Source organism: Monodelphis domestica, chromosome 3 (genome assembly GCF_027887165.1).
Source record: "Monodelphis domestica isolate mMonDom1 chromosome 3, mMonDom1.pri, whole genome shotgun sequence".
Taxonomy (NCBI): Eukaryota; Metazoa; Chordata; class Mammalia; order Didelphimorphia; family Didelphidae; genus Monodelphis; species Monodelphis domestica.
In genome coordinates this window covers 359,805,422-359,823,626 of record NC_077229.1, presented here as the reverse complement: position 1 = coordinate 359,823,626, position 18,205 = coordinate 359,805,422, and positions in this window count along the sequence as shown.

The window sequence follows — 18,205 nt, the reverse complement described above, 5'->3', positions numbered from 1 at the left end:
TGTACAAAAAATTAAGCCAACCTCTAATTGATAAATGGGCAAGGGACATGAATAGGCAATTCTCAGTCAAAGAAATCAAAACTATTAATAAGCACATGAAAAAGTGTTCAAAATCTCTCATAATCAGAGACATGCAAATCAAAAGAACTCTGAGGTATTACTTCACACCTAACAGATTGGTTAACATGACAGCAAAGGAAAGTAATGAATGCTGGAGGGTGTGTGGCAAAGTCAGTATATTAATTCATTGCTGATGGAGTTGTGAATTGATCCACATTCTGGAGGACAATTTGGAACTATGCCCAAAGGGCACTAAAAGACTGTCTGCCCTTTGACCCAGCCATAGCACTGCTGGGTTTATACCCCAAAGAGATAATAAGGAAAAATATATGTACAAGAATATTCATAGCGGCACTCTTTCTGGTGGCAAAAAATTGGAAAATGAGATAATGCCCTTTCAATTAGGGAATGGCTGAACAAATTGTGGTATCTGTTGGTGATAGAATACTATTGTGCTCAAAGGAATAATAAAGTGGAAGTATTCCATGGGAACAGGAACAACCTCTAGGAAGTGATGCAGAGTGAAAGGAGCAAAACAAGGAGAACATTGTACACAGAGACTGATACACTGTTGTATAATTGAATGTAATGGACTTCTCAATTAGTGGCAATTCAGTGTTCTGGAACAACTTGGAGGGATCTATGAGAAAGAACTCTATCCACATTCAAAGGAAAAACAATGGGAGTAGAAACACAGAAGAAAAAGAACTGCTTGAATACATTGGTCAAGGGGATATTATTGGGGATGTAGACACTAAATGAAAATCCTGATGAAAACACCAACAACATGGTAATGGGTTCTGATCAAGGACACATGTAATACCCAGTGTAATTGAATGTCGAGTATGGGAGGGGTGGGGTAAGGGGAGGGATGTATAGAATATGATTTTTGTAATCAAGGAATAATGTTTGAAATTGACCAAATAAAAATAGAAAAAGAAAAAGAAATAAAATCTACGTTGGTTAATAATGTCCTATAGTTCACACCCTTATCTTTAGGAAAATCTTCTTTGATTACTTATTGGAATTAATTTTCTTTATGACTTCATAATTTTAATCGTAGGATTATCTCCTTCTTTGGCTAACTTTCCAGTAAAAACTTATGATACCAAAAATCGTATTTTAAAAACTTCAAAATGTCTTCTTTCAAAATCTGTAATGCATGTCAGAAAATTCCTACCTTTTCCCTCTTATTTTGTGCTATCTTTTTAAAAGTAATTTTTTCCCAACAAGATCTATATGGATTTTACCATGGATAAGTAGTTGATAAAAATCAGATTCAGAATATACTTTCCTATTATTCATTTGACTGTATTTTACAGTATGAAATTATCTTTTTGAAAACTGTAAGTATTTTTTCTCCATCAGAACTTTCCCCATCAAGGTCTTGATTAATTGCAGGTTGACAAAATTAAGTGGGAATTTGGGGAAAATTTAAGAAAGCTACAGGTGCCACTTGAAGGCCAGTAGATAACACAGAAAAAGTTTAGAAACTAAGAAATGCATAAAATATAATTATAGTATTGTATAACACCAATATATTATTATATTTTAATACTCCATGAAAGAGAAATTAAAAAAAAATCAGACATCATCTTTGGAACAAAGGGACATCAAACATTTTTACACCAATTTTACAGATTACAGTGGTGTCACCTTTGGGTGTAGTCAGAACTTGTCTATAAGTACTATACCATACCTTTATTCTATGTTTGTGATTTGCTTCCCAAACTCCTTGTTTCTTTACTCTATTTCATCTGTAATATATTATTTTTATATTTTATTGGTTTATCTCTTCACATCATCAAAATTTCTCTGAATATCCTTTACTCCCACCCTCAGAAAGATATTCCTTTTACTAATTAGTATTTTTAAAGATAAGGGGACTAAAAATGAGGAAAAAGATTTAAAACACAATAATATGGTTTTGAGGGAAGATGGCGGAAAAGGGTCTGAAGCTTTCTTGCCCTCCTAACCCCCCCCCAAAAAAATCCACAAATAATTTCATAAAATCAACATTAAAAGTAACAAAAACAGACAGGAGCTAAGAGTAAAGCTAAACAACTCAGGACAATAAGGGGTAAAGGTTTCTAAATTCCCAAGCCTTGGGCCCATTACCATAGGCCAAGGGGATAGGAACATAACAAACAGAGGGAATTCAGCAAACAGTCCCAAATTGCAGGATTACTAAACTCACTTTGTTTGCTGATCTGGGGGAGACTGAATCCCTTGAGGATACCACTGGAATCTGGTTCCTCAGGGTGAGAGCCATAGGAGCAGCTATGTTTATAGCAGCCTCTTTTCTGGCTAGCCCACAGCTGAGCACTGAAGGAGTGGACACCTCAAATTCTGCAGGTACCAGGATCAAAAGGTAGGAATTTGAACTTCGTTGCTAACAAACAAAAGAACTTAGAAGCCTGAAAAACAGAGACTGGACACTTGTTCTGCCCAGAACTGTGGCAGTAGGAGAGGAGATATGAGAGTAATTGTGTATGCTGAGGGTCTGGGGCCCCATCAGCTGTGGTCACTCCCAGAAGTGTGTAGTCACTGGCTGCTGCTACAGGGGGATAAAGACTTGCTGCTTCCAGTTGCAATAGAACTGCTGATGGATTCTGGTTGGAGCACTGGGGCTTCAGCAGGAGATCAGGAGTATGTCTGACTCTGGAGTATAAAAACCACAATAACTAAATAGGACCCAGGGAAAAGAAAAACAAAAAACAAATGCAATCAAAAATAGAAATCCTGAAACCTGAGATAATATATATATATATATATATATATATATGTGTACATGTATATATATATATATATATGTGTGTGTGTGTGTGTGTATATATATATATATATATATATATATATATATATATATATATATCAACACAATAGGAACCCTGAGTCTACAGAAAAAAATGATTTAGGATTTTAATAGGCTGCTACAATTAAATAAATTAATAAAAATGAGTAAACAAAGGAGAAAGAACACAATTGTTGATAACTATTATGAAGAACGAGAAGAATTCTGCTTAAACTTAAAGGATCTTAAGTAAAACCAAATACCTCAAAAACTCTAAGAAATAAAAAAAAGGTCACAAGCTCAAAAAAGAGCTTTTAGAAGAGCTTTAGAAAGACTTAAAAAAACAAATTAAAGTGATTGAGAAAAAAATTAGAAAAAAATAGTAATGCAAGAAAATCAGGAAAATTGTGAAAGATTATCCAATTGGAAAAAGAGATTCAGAAACTTACAGAAGAAAATAATGAATTAAGAAGTGAAATTGGACTAACGGTTTCCTAATATAATAAGAAATAATAAAACAAAATAAAAAGAATGATATAATACAAATGTATACAAAATATCTCATAAAAACTCATCTGTAAAACAGATTAAGGTGAGCAATATAAAAAAAGCTGTACTCCTGGAAATTTAGAATTAAAAAATAAACAGAATTTAGATACCATAATCCAAGTAATCAAGGAAAAAAGCTCAGAAAATTAGAAACAGAGGGTAAAATAGAAATTGAAAGAATCCATCTATTACCACCTAAGAAACCCAAAGATGAAAATGTACAGGAATATCATTGCTAAATTCTGTAGTCCCAGGTTAAGGAAAACAAACTACAAGCAACAAGGAAAAAAGAATATGAATACTGTAGAGCTACTATCAAAATGACATAAGATTTAGCAGGTACATTAAAAGGACAGAAGACATAGAACACAGCATTTCATAGACCAAAAATTTGGGCTTACAAACAAGAATAACATATCCATCAAAGATAAGCATAATAATATAAGGGGAAAAGATTATTCAATAAACTAAAGTAGTTTCAATTATTCCTGGAGAAAAACCAAGAACTTAACCAAAATTTCAATGTATAAGAAATATTTAAAGGTAATGAAAAACTAATCATAAGCAAAGGAAAAAATGGCCCAATTCACTAATAATTAGAGGAATATAATTAAAACAAATCTGAGATACCTATTAGACTCCAATTATGACCAAAAAATGGAAAATGATAAATGTTAGAGAAGTTGTGGTAAAATTTGTTGGAATCATGAATTTATAAAACCATAGTGGAGAACAACTTGGAAGCATACACCAAGGTCTATAAATCTCTGAATTTTAAGACATTAAAAAATTAGAGAAAGATATACTTATACAAAATATTTATAATAACTCTTTTTGTGGTGGCAAAGAACTAGAGACTGCAAGAGTGTCTATTTCTGAGGGAATGTTTTAAGAAGTTGTGTTATATGACTATAATGAACTTCTATTGTTCAATAAGAAAAGACTCATGACAATCACAAAAAAACCCTAGATAAATGTAAATTATACAAAGTGAAATGAACAGAACTTGATGAATGTTGTACCAAGTTACAGTAATAAGATATGATGATCAACTGAATGAGTTAACTTTTATCAACAATGCAATAATCCAAACAAGCTTATCTACTACCATAGAAGGATTTACTGAATTCTGAATGCAAAGTAAGTCATTCTTCACTTTATTTCCTCCATGAATTTTTCTCCAGTGTAAATGATATGTATATTCTTTCTCAATATGATGAACATGGAAATATATATTGTATGATAAAACATGTACAACCTATATTGTATTACCTGCCATCTTGGGGAGGAAAAAAGAATAAAAGAGAGTGAAAGTATGTATTGCAAAATGTAAGAAAATTTTTATTTTTTCTGAATACAAAAAATAAAATAAAAAAGAAAATCCATAGAGTACCTGAATTCTCCAGATATTTAGTCATTTTCCATTTATTTAGTAATGATTGGAATAATGTAGAGGATATAGAGGCCATCTTCCCCCTTGTTATATGTATCTTTGTTGCTTACTTATCTGTTTAAGTTTAGCAGTTATTTTGCACTGAGTTTTTCTCCTCTAGGGATGATTTTTTGAATTTTTTTTTTACTTCTTTTCCTATAAAGTTTGCTTCCTGACTCCTTTCTCTTTAATGGAAATTTTTTCAGGACCTAGACTCAAAGTTTTTTAAGTTATTTAATTCTATTTTTACTTATTCCAGTTCATTCTCTAAGTTACTTTTGGAGATAGAACTGATCTCAGTTTGATATTAGTGCTCTTTCTTTCAGGACTGTTGGAGCCACATGCAAATCTTAGTGCCTTGACTCATTTGCCTCTGTTCCTTACTTCTCTGGCTCAGCATTTTGGTATTTTACCAAGCAAGTTACCATCCATGGAAGATGTATTTATGTAGAATTTGAGCAGCAGGGATGTGGTAAATGAAGAATTGACTACTAGTGCTTATTGCCACTGTATGGTAGAACAAAAGAAAAGGCAGTGGTGAATAAGTGTGTGTTTTATTCATAAGTGAATGTCTGGATGCATGTGTGTTTATTTTGGTAGGTACTGTAGTATCAGAAGGGGGAACTGATGAATGGATTCCCACAACAAAAATATGATAGTATTATAAGTTATGCCAAACAGTAAGGGCTGGTAGTAAAGCAAAAGTTGAGTGAGTGAGATAGAAATAAATTTACCCATTCTCTCATGTTTATTCTTCTGGTTACCATTTTTTAGATATGTTGACCTGTGTAACTATTTTAATTCTTGCACGTAATTCTGATTTTGAAGAGACTTGAGTGGTTGTAGTGGTTAGAGAAAATGCCTTTTATTTTATTGGTCACGTGAGACATAAATCCATTCCATAAACTATATTATAATAATAACATGGATTTGTACTTCTTTCATTAATCTTAACTAAATGTCTTTTTATCACTCTGGTTCCTAGATTTTCATATATTACTATGGATTCTTAATACACAAATCTGTTCTGCCCTCTTCACAACCTCATATATATCATGAATCCTTTGAATACCAGATTTAATTTCAAAGTGATTTTCTTGTTGTCATGTATTTTATTCAACAAAATATTCTATGCACCCCAGAATTGCCTCCTTGAATTATGATCTTTAGTTCACTTAACTGATTGCTCTTGCTTTCTGAATTTTGATAGAAACATTTGAGGATGTACATTTTACTGCTAACTTCTTTCTTGGATTTTATCTCCTATGAATTTCTGGTATCTCTCCCCCCCTAGTCTTTTCCCTATATTTTAAGTTTTTCTTATGGCATCTACAAAAGTGGATCATACACAAATTTCTTTCCTCCTTTGCTTTTCAGTATAAAGTCCTTTTATCCGTAAAACCATAACATTGTTTTTTATTTTATATGCTCATTATTATTTCTGAAGTACTCGTTGCTTTTTATGGGATAAAATTGAGTCACATTCAAGCTGCTCAAATAATACATTAAGGATGTACTAAAATTAACCTTAGTTGTTGCCTCCTCCACTTATTTATGCCAGCATTCATTATTAAATGAGTATATATACATTGATATCATTCAAATCATATACCTGCAACATGTCTATGTAGTTTTTTCATAACGACAAACATATAATTGGAAAAAATACTTTTTTGTAAGAAGCATTCCAAACATTTAACATTGAATGCAGTTACAAAGCTGAAGATTATCTAATTAATTGAGTAAAAAGTTATGACAGAATATTTTAAGTGTAAAAGAAACTTCACATAATGATATGTACTTAATATGATGATAACATGATCATATTAAAGTTCTGTTGTAATATGGCACATGTATTTTTGGCACAAACTATAATGAAATCCAATAATATATTCTGGTATATATATATATTTTTTAATTTTAAACATTATTTTATTTGGTCATCTCCAAACATTATTCACTGGACACAAAGATCATTTTCTTTTTCTCCCCTCCCCACCTCCCACCACCTTTCCCTCTCCCATAGCCGACGCACGATTCCACTGGTTATCACATGTGTTCTTGACTCGAACCCATTTCCCTGTTGTTGGTATTTGCATTAGAGTGTTCATTTAGAGTCTCTCCTCAGTCATATTCCCTCAACCCCTGTAGTCAAGCAGTTGCTTTACATCGGTGTTTTTACTGTCACAGTTTATCCTCTGCTTGTGGATAGTACTTTTATATCCCTGCAGATTGTTCAGGAACATTGCATTGTCCCTAATGGAGAAGTCCATTACCTTCGGTTGTACCACAGTGTATCAGTCTCTGTGTACAATGTTTTCCTGGTTCTGCTCCTTTAGCTCTGCATCACTTCCTGGAGGTTGTTCCAGTCTCCATGGAATTCCTCTACTTTATTATTCCTTTGAGCACAATAATATTCCATCACCAACATATACCACAATTTGTTCAGCCATTCCCCAATTGATGGGGATCCTCTCATTTTCCAATTTTTGGCCACCACAAAGAATGCAGCTATGAATATTCTTGTACAAGTCTTTTTTCCTTATTATCTCTTTGGGGTACAGACCCAGCAGTGCTATAGCTGGATCAAAGGGCAGACAGTCTTTTATCACCCTTTGGGCATAGTTCCAAATTGCCCTCCAGAATGGTTGGATCAATTCACAACTCCACCAGCAATGAATTAGTGTCCCCACTTTGCCACATCCCATCCAGCATTCATTACTTTCCTTTGCTGTTATGTTAGCCAATCTGCTAGGTGGGAGGTGATACCTCAGAGTTGTTTTGATTTGCATCTCTGTGATTATAAGAGATGTAGAACACTTTTCATGTGCTTATTAATAGTTTTTATTTCTTTGGCTGAGAACTGCCTGTTCATGTCCCTTGCCCATTTGTCAATTGGAGAATGGCTTGATTTTTTGTACAATTGATTTAGTTCTTTGTAAATTTGAGTAATTAAACCTTTGTCAGAGGTTTTTATGAAGATTGTTTCCCAATTTGTTGCTACCCTTCTGATTTTAGTTACATTGGTAAACTAAATTTTGTACATTTTTACAAACACTTTTTAATTTGATGTATTCCAGAATATTTATTTTGCATTTTGTAACTCTTTCTAATTCTTGCTTGGTTTTGAAGTGTTTCCCTTCCCAAAGGTCTGACATGTATGCTATTCTGTGTTCGCTTAATTTTCTTATAGTTTCCTTCTTTATGTTCAAGTCATTCACCCATTTTGAATTTATCTTGGTGTAGGGTGTGAGGTGTTGATCTAAAACTTATCTTTCCCAAACTGTCCTCCAATTTTCCCAGCAGTTTTTATGAAATAGTGGATTTTTGTCCCAAAAGCTGGGATCTTTGGGTTTGTCATATACTGGCTTGCTGAGGTCACTTGCCCCCAGTCTATTCCACTGATCCTCCTTTCTGTCTCTTAGCCAGTACCAGATTGTTTTGGTGACCACTGCTTTATAATATAGTCTGAAATCTGGGACTGCAAGGCCCCATTCCTTTGTATTTTTTTTTCATTATTTCCCTAGATATCCTTGATCTTTTGTTCTTCCAAATGAACTTTGTTATAGTTTTTTTCTAAATCAATAAAAAAATTTTTTGGAAGTTCCATGGGTATGGCACTAAATAGATAGATGAGTTTGGGTAGTATGGTCATTTTTATTATATTGGCTCATCCTACCCATGAACAGTTAATGTTCTTCCAATTGTTCAAGTCTAGTTTTAGTTGTGTGGAGAGTGTTTTGTAGTTGTGTTCATATAGTTCCTGTGTTTGTCTTGGGAGGTAGATTCCTAAATATTTTATTTTGTCTAATGTAATTTTGAATGGGATTTCTCTTTCTAGTTCTTGCTGCTGAGCTGTGTTGGAATTATATAGAAATGCTGATGACTTATGTTGGTTTATTTTGTATCCTGCAACTTTGCTAAAGTTGTTGATTATTTCGATTAGCTTTTTGGTTGAATCTCTAGGATTCTTTAAGTAGACTATCATGTCATCTTCAAAGAGCAATAATTTGGTCTCCTCCTTGTCTATTTTAATGCCTTCAATTTCTTTTTCTTCTCTAATTGCTACTGCTAGTGTTTCTAATATAATGTCAAATAATAGAGGTGATAATGGGTATCCTTGTTTCACTCCTGATCGTAATGGGAATAGATTTAGTTTATCCCCATTGCAGATGATATTAGTTGATGGTTTTAGATATATACTGTTTATTATTTTTAGGAATGACCCTTCTATTCCTATGCTTTCTAGTGTTTTTAGTAGGAATGGGTTTTGTATTTTAACAAAGGCTTTTTCTCCATCTATTGAGATAATCATGTGGTTCTTGTTGGTTTGCTTGTTGATGTGGTCAATTATGTGGATAGTTTTCCTAATATTGAACCAGCCCTGTATCCCTGGTATAAATCCTACTTGATCATGGTGGATGATCCTTCTGATCATTTGCTGGAGTCTTTTTGCTATTATCCTATTTAAGACTTTTGCATCTATATTCATTAGGGAGATTGGTCTGTAATTTTCTTTCTCTGTTTTTGGCCTGCCTGGCTTTGGAATTAGTACCATGTTTGTGTCATGAAAGGAGTTTGGTAGAACTCCCTCTTTGCTTATTATGTCAAATAGTTTGTATAGTATTGGAGTTAGCTGTTCTTTGAATGATTGATAGAATTCACTGGTGAATCCATTAGGCCCTGGGGATTTTTTCTTAGGAAGTTCTTTGATGGCCTTTTGGATTTCTTTTTCTGATATGGGATTATTTAAGAAATCTAATTCTTCTTCTGTTAGTCTAGGCAATTTATATTTTTGTAAATATTCATCCATATCACCTAGGTTGGTATATTTATTGCCATATAGTTGGGCAAAGTAGTTTCTATGATTTCTTCTCTAACTATCCGATTTTGGAGTATCATATTATTTAATTTCCAATTAATTTTTGATTTGGCTCTCCATGTACCTTTACCGATCAATATTTTTATTGCCTTGTGATCTGAAAAGGCTGCATTTATTATTTCTGCTTTTCTGCATTTGAGTGCCATGTTTCTGTGACCTAGTGTATGATCTATTTTTTTGAATGTGCCATGTGGTGCTGAAAAGAAGGTGTATTCCTTTTTGTCCCTATTTATTTTTCTCCATATGTCTATTAACTCTATTTTTTCTAACATTTCATTCAACTCTTTTACCTCTTTCTTATTTATTTTTTTATTTCATTTATCTAAATTTGATAGTGGTTGGTTCAAGTCTCCCACTAATATGGTTTTACTGTCTATTTCCTCCTTCAATTCTCCTAGTTTCTCTATTAAAAATTTGGATGCTATACCATTTGGTGCATACATGTTGATTAGTCATATTTCCTCATTGTCTATACTCCCTTTTAACAGAATATATTTACCTTCCCTATCCCTTTTGATCAGGTCTATTTTTGCTTTGGCTTTGTCAGATATCATGATTGCAACTCCTGCCTTCTTTCTATCAGTTGAGGCCCAAAAAGTCTTACTCCAACCTTTAATTCTAACCTTGTGAGTGTCATCCCTCCTCATATGTGTTTCTTGAAGACAACATATGGTAGGGTTTTGGGTTCTTATCCAATCTGCTATTCGTCTACGTTTTATGGGTGAGTTTATCCCAGTCATGTTCAAAGTTATGATTGTCATTTGTGGATTTGCTGGCATTTTGATATCTTCCCCTAGTTCTGACCTTTCTTCTTTAGCTATATCCTTTTGAACTTTGAACTTCCAAAAACTTTTTACTGAATTAGAAAAAAAAAAACATAACAAACAAAGTTCATTTGGAAGAACAAAAGATCAAGGATATCCAGGAAAATCATGAAAAAATTGCAAAGGAAGGTGGCCTTGCAGTCCCAGATATCAAACTATATTATAAAGCAGGGGTGATCAAAACAATTTGGCACTGGCTAAGAGACAGAAAGGAAAATCAGTGTAATATAGACTTGGGGTAAGTGACCTCAGCAAGACAATCTATGACAATCCCAAAGATCTCAGCTTTTGGGACAAATATCCACTATTTGATAAAAACTTCTGGGAATATTGGAAGACAGTGTGGGAGAGATTAGGTCTGGATCAATCACTCACACCCTATACCAAGATAAACTCAGAATGGGTGAATGACCAGAACATAAAGAAGGAAACTATAAGTAAATTAGTTGAACACAGAATAGTATACATTTCCGACTTTTGGGAAGGGAAAGATTATAAAACCAAGCAAGACTTAGAAAGAGTCACAAAATGTAAAATAAATAATTTTGATTACATCAAATGAAAAAGGTTTTGTACAAACAAAACAAATGTAACCAAAATCAGAAGGGAAATAACAAACTGGGAAACAATCTTCATAACAAAAACCTCTGACAAAGATCTAATTATTAAAATTTACAAAGAACTAAATCAATTGTGTAAAAAACCAAACCATCCTCCAATTGATAAATGGGCAAGGTACATGAATAGGAAATTCTCAGTCAAGGAAATCAAAACCATTAATAAGCACATGAAAAAGTGTTCTAAATCTCTGATAATCAGATAAATGCAAATCAAAACAACCCTGAGGTATGACCTCACACCTAGTAGATTGACTAACATGACAGGAAAGGAAAGTAATGAATGTTGGAGGGGATGTGGCAAAGTCAGGACATTAATTCATTGCTGGTGGAATTGTGAATTGATCCAATTATTCTGGAGGGCAATTTGGAACTATGCCCAAAGGGCAAGAAAAGATTGTCTGTTCTTTGATCCAGCCATAGTATTGCTGGTTTTGTACCCTGAAGAGATAATAAGGAAAAATACATATACATGAATATTTATAGCTGCTCTCTTTGTGGTGGCAAAACATTGTAAAATGAGGGGAGGCCCTTTCAATTGGGGAATGGCTGAACAAATTGTGGTATCTGTTGGTGATCGAATACTAATTGTGCTCAAAGGAATAATAAAGTGGAGGAATTCAATGGGAACTATGGAACTACTTCCAGGAAGTGATGCAGAGTTAAAGGAGCAGAATCAGCAGAACATTGTATATAGAGACTGATACACTGTTGTACAATTGAATGTAATGAACTTCTCCATTAGTGGCAATGCAGTGATCCTGAGCAACCTGGAGGGATGTATGAGAAAACACACTATCCACATCCAGAGGAAAAAACTGTGGAAGTAGAAACACAGAAGTTAAACAACTGCTTGATTAAATGGGTCAAGGGGGATATGATTGGGGATGTAGATTCTAACTGAAAATCCTAGTGCAAATACCAAAAACATGGAAATGGGTTCTGATCAAGGACACATGTAATATCCAGTGGAAATGCACATCGGCTATGGGAGTGGTGGGGGGAGGGGAAGGAGGAATAGAAAAAGATTTTTTTAACCAAGGAATAATGTTTGAAATTGACCCAATAAAAAAATGTAAAAAAAAATGTAGAAAAATATGAGTTTCCTCCCCCCCCCAAAAAAAAAGAAGAGGTAATATCTCCTCTCTTCACCATTAGGGAGAAAGTACACAGGGCACAAAGAAGCTTCTAACTTCCCTTGCAATGCGTAGGAAAAGGAAAGAAAAAAAGAACTATGAACATTTTTCTTTACTGTTTAACAGGAAAAAAGATACAGTGGCATTTTTTAAGGAGACCCCTGTCATTTAGCACCTCATTTAGAGTGGTTGAAAAAATCAGTACTTTATAAATTGATTGCTATTCAGGAATGTTCCTATTTGGAATTTTCTTGTCAGAGTTGTTAGAGGGGTTTGCCATTTTCTTCTCCAGATCATTTTACAGATATGGAGACTGAAGAAAACAGCAATAAGTAGCTTGCCCAGTGTCACATAGCTAGTAAATATCTGAAGAAGTATCTGAACTCAACTCTTCTTAACTGCAGGCCTGGTGCTCTATCTGCTCTGACACCTACCTACCCCATGCGTCAAGTGAGACATGATGGCATTGTGTAGATCAATGAAATTTTAGTTGGAAATGCCACATTCCCTTCCCAATCCAGTTAACACCATTGTCCTACCAAGAGATGCTTGGGAAAAGCCTGTGATATAATATCCTTTTTCTCTTTCCAATCAGCTAGAGGTAACAATATGAATTCATAATTTATTATACTTTCAATGATGGCTGAGCATGCAGATACTTAACAACTGGTAGCCTTGAGATACTAACAGAGACAGAGAGATATCATAAGTTATTTAGATTCAGGAAGAAGTGAGTTTGACTTCTTTCTCAGAAAGTTATAATTAATTAACTCTGGGAAAGTCACTTAATCTCTTTGTCTCAATTTCCTCAGTTGTAGAATGGGTGTAATAAAAGCATATAGCTTAAAGTGTGGTTGAAAAAGTCAAATGAGGTAATTTATTTGAAGTGCATCAGAAATATTTAAATGTCTTATAAGTGTAAGTGCAATAGTAATTGTCCTAATCACTGTTGTAAAAAGAAATGAAGCAAAGTAAAATGATTTTCTTTGGAAGTGCTGAAAAAAATCAAATAAGATTAAACATTGTGAAGGGCTGGTATATACAAGGAGAGGGTATAATCTATTGAAATCACATATCCTTCATTATATGGGAGAATTATAGATACTATCAATATCTATATAATGCTTTAAAAGTTTGCAGAGCACATTGCATATAAAGTAGGTACTCAAACTGTGTATTAATGTGCCTCAATAAAATTATAGCTTAGTTAAATAATCTTCCTTTAAAAAATCCACCAATAAACACCTTCTATTGAAAAGAATCTTTCTGTTTTCTCTATTTCCATTGATACAAAAAAGCTGGCCCAGTCTCCATCTACCTTTTTATTTTGTTCAGTGGTTTCCACAGAAATGTTTGAAGGTAAATTGATGCCATATTGAGCATATCACATAATGTGATGCATGTGGAGACAAGAGGCATGCTACAAATAGATACAGAAAAGATGGAACTTGAAAAAGATATCTTTTTGAGTGGTTTTGACTTGTCATTGAATCTCTTGCTGGAAAAAGTAATCCAGTGATTTTGATAAAGAAAATACTGACTAGTTTTTTTTTTTTTTTTTGGCAGCCTCCATTAATTTATTTCTTTCCTTGAGAGATTCTACTTTCCTTTCACCACCATGTCAAATTCTTATTCTTTGATTTTTGCAAACATAAGGATATATGAGATTGGAATCTTGTTTTGAGTGAAATTAGGAAGGGTGGAATGTATACTGAAATGCAAAGTGAGGACACCTGCCTGCATTTAGAAGTGTTTAGAAATATGGGGGAATTAAAGAGCTATTGTAGCTAAAACATCAGTATTTAAGGTCCAAGAGGATGCATGATAGTAGAGGGGCTTTATCAAAAACTGACTTTAGATACTTTTTCTAATATTTAATAGCTAGATGAGAACAGTTAATGACAGGAATAATATGTTTATAGAGCTTTTAAACTTGCAAAACACTGTTATCTAAATTGACCCATACAACAGCACTATGAGGTTATTGCTATTTTTAATATTATTTTACAGAAAAGAAACAAAAATCTAAAACTTAAATGATTTGCCTAAGGATGTGAATCTAGTAGGTGTTGAAGCATGATTTTAACTCAGATCTTTCTCTCCCCAAGTGCAAAATTAAATTTTAGTTTATTGTTTAGACTTTTTTCCCTCCTAATTAGAGTGATTGTAATCTCTTTTGGTGGAAGGAGTTTCCAATATTAAATTCCTAAATTCACTATGTCTGTTATGCATATTCATTTAAAGTATAAGCAAAAATAAGTTAATAGCAAGTGAAAATGAGGATATATCAGAAAGTATTAGAAAAGTAACCATCTCTAAACAAATAGATAATTTGAATGGGGAAGAAATGAGATAGTCTTTATCATCACTAGATAAAGTCCAGAGAACATTTGCTAATACTAATAATTCTTACATACATTCATTCACTCATATATAAATTGAATAAAGAACAAAACTAAGCTCTTTGCTCAAATTGTTTGCATTCTGGTAGGGCAAAAAACTATCATTCAAATTAAAAATATGGGGGACAGATAATATGGTGTCAAATGTTATGTTTAGAAAAAAAGTATCATGTTCTAAATCCAACAGTGCATAAAATGAATATGACATAGGGAAATATATATAACTTCTGTGTTGCATGATTATCTCCTTTAAAAACTGACTACAAGGCATAACATGATATAAAGAGTACTGGATTGAAGTCACAGAACTTGATTTCAAATCCCACTTTTATTACTTACTAATTGTGTGACCTCAGGCAATTCATTTACCTTTTCTGACTCTTGGATTCTTCATTGGTAGAGTGAGGTAGTAAAACTATTCTTTTAGGTCTATTCCATTTAAAAATTGGTAATATTTTAATGAGTCCAGGGAAAATTGATTGAGATATCTAGTGCCAAAAGAACTCAGTAAATTAATAGAAAAGATTAGTAAGAATGAAGTTCATGGAGTGGGATTAAGTATTTAAACAGAGACGAATTGTTTTCAAAGTTCCTATAGGAGAATCCAAAGAAATTCTGTTCAAGATTGAACAATGCAAATAATTAAATTCAACACATTATTAAAGTTCATATTCTATATGTGTACCACATATATCAACATTGGTGTTGAACTTGAAAGGGTAATATAAAAGAAAAAAGGGAGGCCATTACACTTATAGGAAATTATGTGGGATAAATTATGATAGAAATAAAATTCATGTTAAATTTGAGAAACATGAACCTTTGCCCCAAGTGATTTCTATTTGGATTTCATTGAACATATTAAGGAAAATAACATGAAAGTTGACATTTATTAATATGAAATAATTCTGGAAAGGTAGATCAGTCTAAAATTTCTGGAAGGATAAGAATATTAATTTTACAATTATGTGGTAAGTAATATGGATTCAGGGATTACTTTTAGAACAAAGGCATAGTATAACATTCTCTCTGTTTATAGAATTTTTTTTTTGGGGGGGGGAAGTATCCAGGCAGTTTTTGAGACTTTTACAACATATGAGTATTAATGTAATGGCATTAGGGTAGTGGCAATAGAAAGAAATATAAAGAAATAAAAATGCAGGGTGTTGTAGTGATATTATTTTCAAATTTTTGTAATTGACTATAAGTAATTATGGAGGGAACAGTAACAGAAGGAGTTCATACTTTTTAACATGGGAAATAGAAGAATAATGATAATATTGGTAATATAGTATGAAGCTGGATAAATGAGTCAGGGTAGAATGATTCTAAGCATAGAATTATTTCATGAACAGAAAAAGGGTTCAAAATATGGGGTTACAAGCCCTCAGTTTAACTTCTGTTTTTGCCACTTATTATCTACATAATGCAATATAATTTATTCATCCTTTCGGGGTAGGTTTTCTCATCTGTAAAATAAAGTGATTCAATTTAATGGCCTCAAAAATGACCATTCCAGATCCAATACCTATGGTCTTATGTTGATTGTGAAGTGGTTATAAAGCATTTAAACAGTAACAAATGTTTCGTAAAACTCAGAGTAGGGTTCCACTCAAATGTTAAGTGATATTAACTGTCTAGTTAATATAATATAGAATGACATTAGTTTAATATAACCAATCTATTTATACCATAATGTCTTTTCTAATGTTCTACTTCCTGTTTAATTTTAATGAGACTAATATTTAATTTCAATGGATTTTATGTAAATATACTATATATAATCTGTTATTTTTTACATCAAAAATGTATACACTTAGAGTTTCTGTTTTGAAGAATATGTGAATAATAAGTCAGTTTGATATAATTGAAAAAAAAGAAAATTATGACACTAGCCTATTATAGAAGTATAGGTCATAAGTTCCCTTAATTTTGCTTTTAAGAAAATGCACAAGTATTTTGAATGGAAATAAACTCACTTGTGATCATGGATGTAAGCTATTGTCTCTAAGGGAACAATATCTTCCTTAGAAATTATTTTTTTTGATTCATGTGTGTCCCACTTACCTGTTTTAACCTAATATAATTAATTTCCCAAGCTAAGTATAAATATTATCACATAATTTAGACTGTTAACCAGCCTGTCGTTCAAAGTCTTGTACATAATATTTTACTATCTTTATGTTATTTTTAAATAGTTGAATTAATTTAATTAATTTTAATAATCAATAACACCATTTTCTGAATATTTGGTTGCCTAATCTAGACAAAGTTTTGGAAAGAATGGCAGCAGCAGTAGCAGATATATGTATATATATATATATATATATATATATATATATATATATATATATATATATATAGCCAAGATGGGGAATTAAGAAACACCCAAAGCAAGCCAACCACCTTCAAAATGATCAAATAAGGACTAAAATGCCTGGTATTGATCTTGGAATGGCAAAACCAACAGAAGAAGGGGTGAAGCAGTTCTAGGATCCAGAACAATATTGAGAGACACCAAGGAAGATTCACCTCACTGGAATATGAAGTGATAGTGATGAACAAGCACTCAATAAAGTGCCAAGCCAAATTTCAGAAGGGTAACAGTAGAAACCAATAAAATATGGAACAAGAAGTGAGAGCAAAATGACCTTAACCAGATGCCAAGCACAACCAACTCAGGCATCTGTGGAATTCTTCAGTCCAATGAAGTCTATCTTTGTTAAGATTAACAGAACCCAATTTTAACCAGTCAAACATCTATAGATGTCCAAGCATCAGAGCAACCAGCCTACCTCTATTCTACTAATCTGAGAATAAGACAGCTGAATAGATCACAGGCACATTACTGCCACTCTCTCCATCCCAGGAATGGAACTAGGCTTAAGTATATAAACAAAATTAAGTGAAAAAATAGCCCCCAAAGGATAAAAAGATAGAAAAAAAACTGATGCTAGGAAAATAACTCAATAAGATAGATGATCAAAATTCAAGCTTGAGAAGAGTATAAAAATATAGAAATGAAAAATGTGAAGTCTCAGAGGAAACTGTGAGAGGATTTCAGGTACAAAATGAATCCCTGGGAGAAGTTCAAGAAAGCTTTGAAAAACAAATAATACCAGACAAGAAAAATATCAGTTTATAACAAAATTTTATAATGAAAACTGAAAAAAAAGAGTTCCATAAAAAGTGAAATACAATCCAGGAAACATGAAAATAACTCTCTAAGAAATGAAATACATTCCCCTGTAGGAATATTCAGTTTTGCTGGGTAGTTGATTTTTGGTTGGAGACCTAGTTCCCTTGTTTTCCAGAAAATCATATTCCATGCCTTTCACTCCTTCATTGTAGATGCAGCCAGATCCTGTGTTATCCTCATTGTGGTTCCATGGTATCTTTTTCTTGGCAGCTTGTATTATTTTTTCTTTGGTTTGATAGTTCTTGAATTTGGCTATAACATTCCTAGGTGTTGTCAGTTAAGGATTAAGTACAGGAGGTGATCTGTGGAT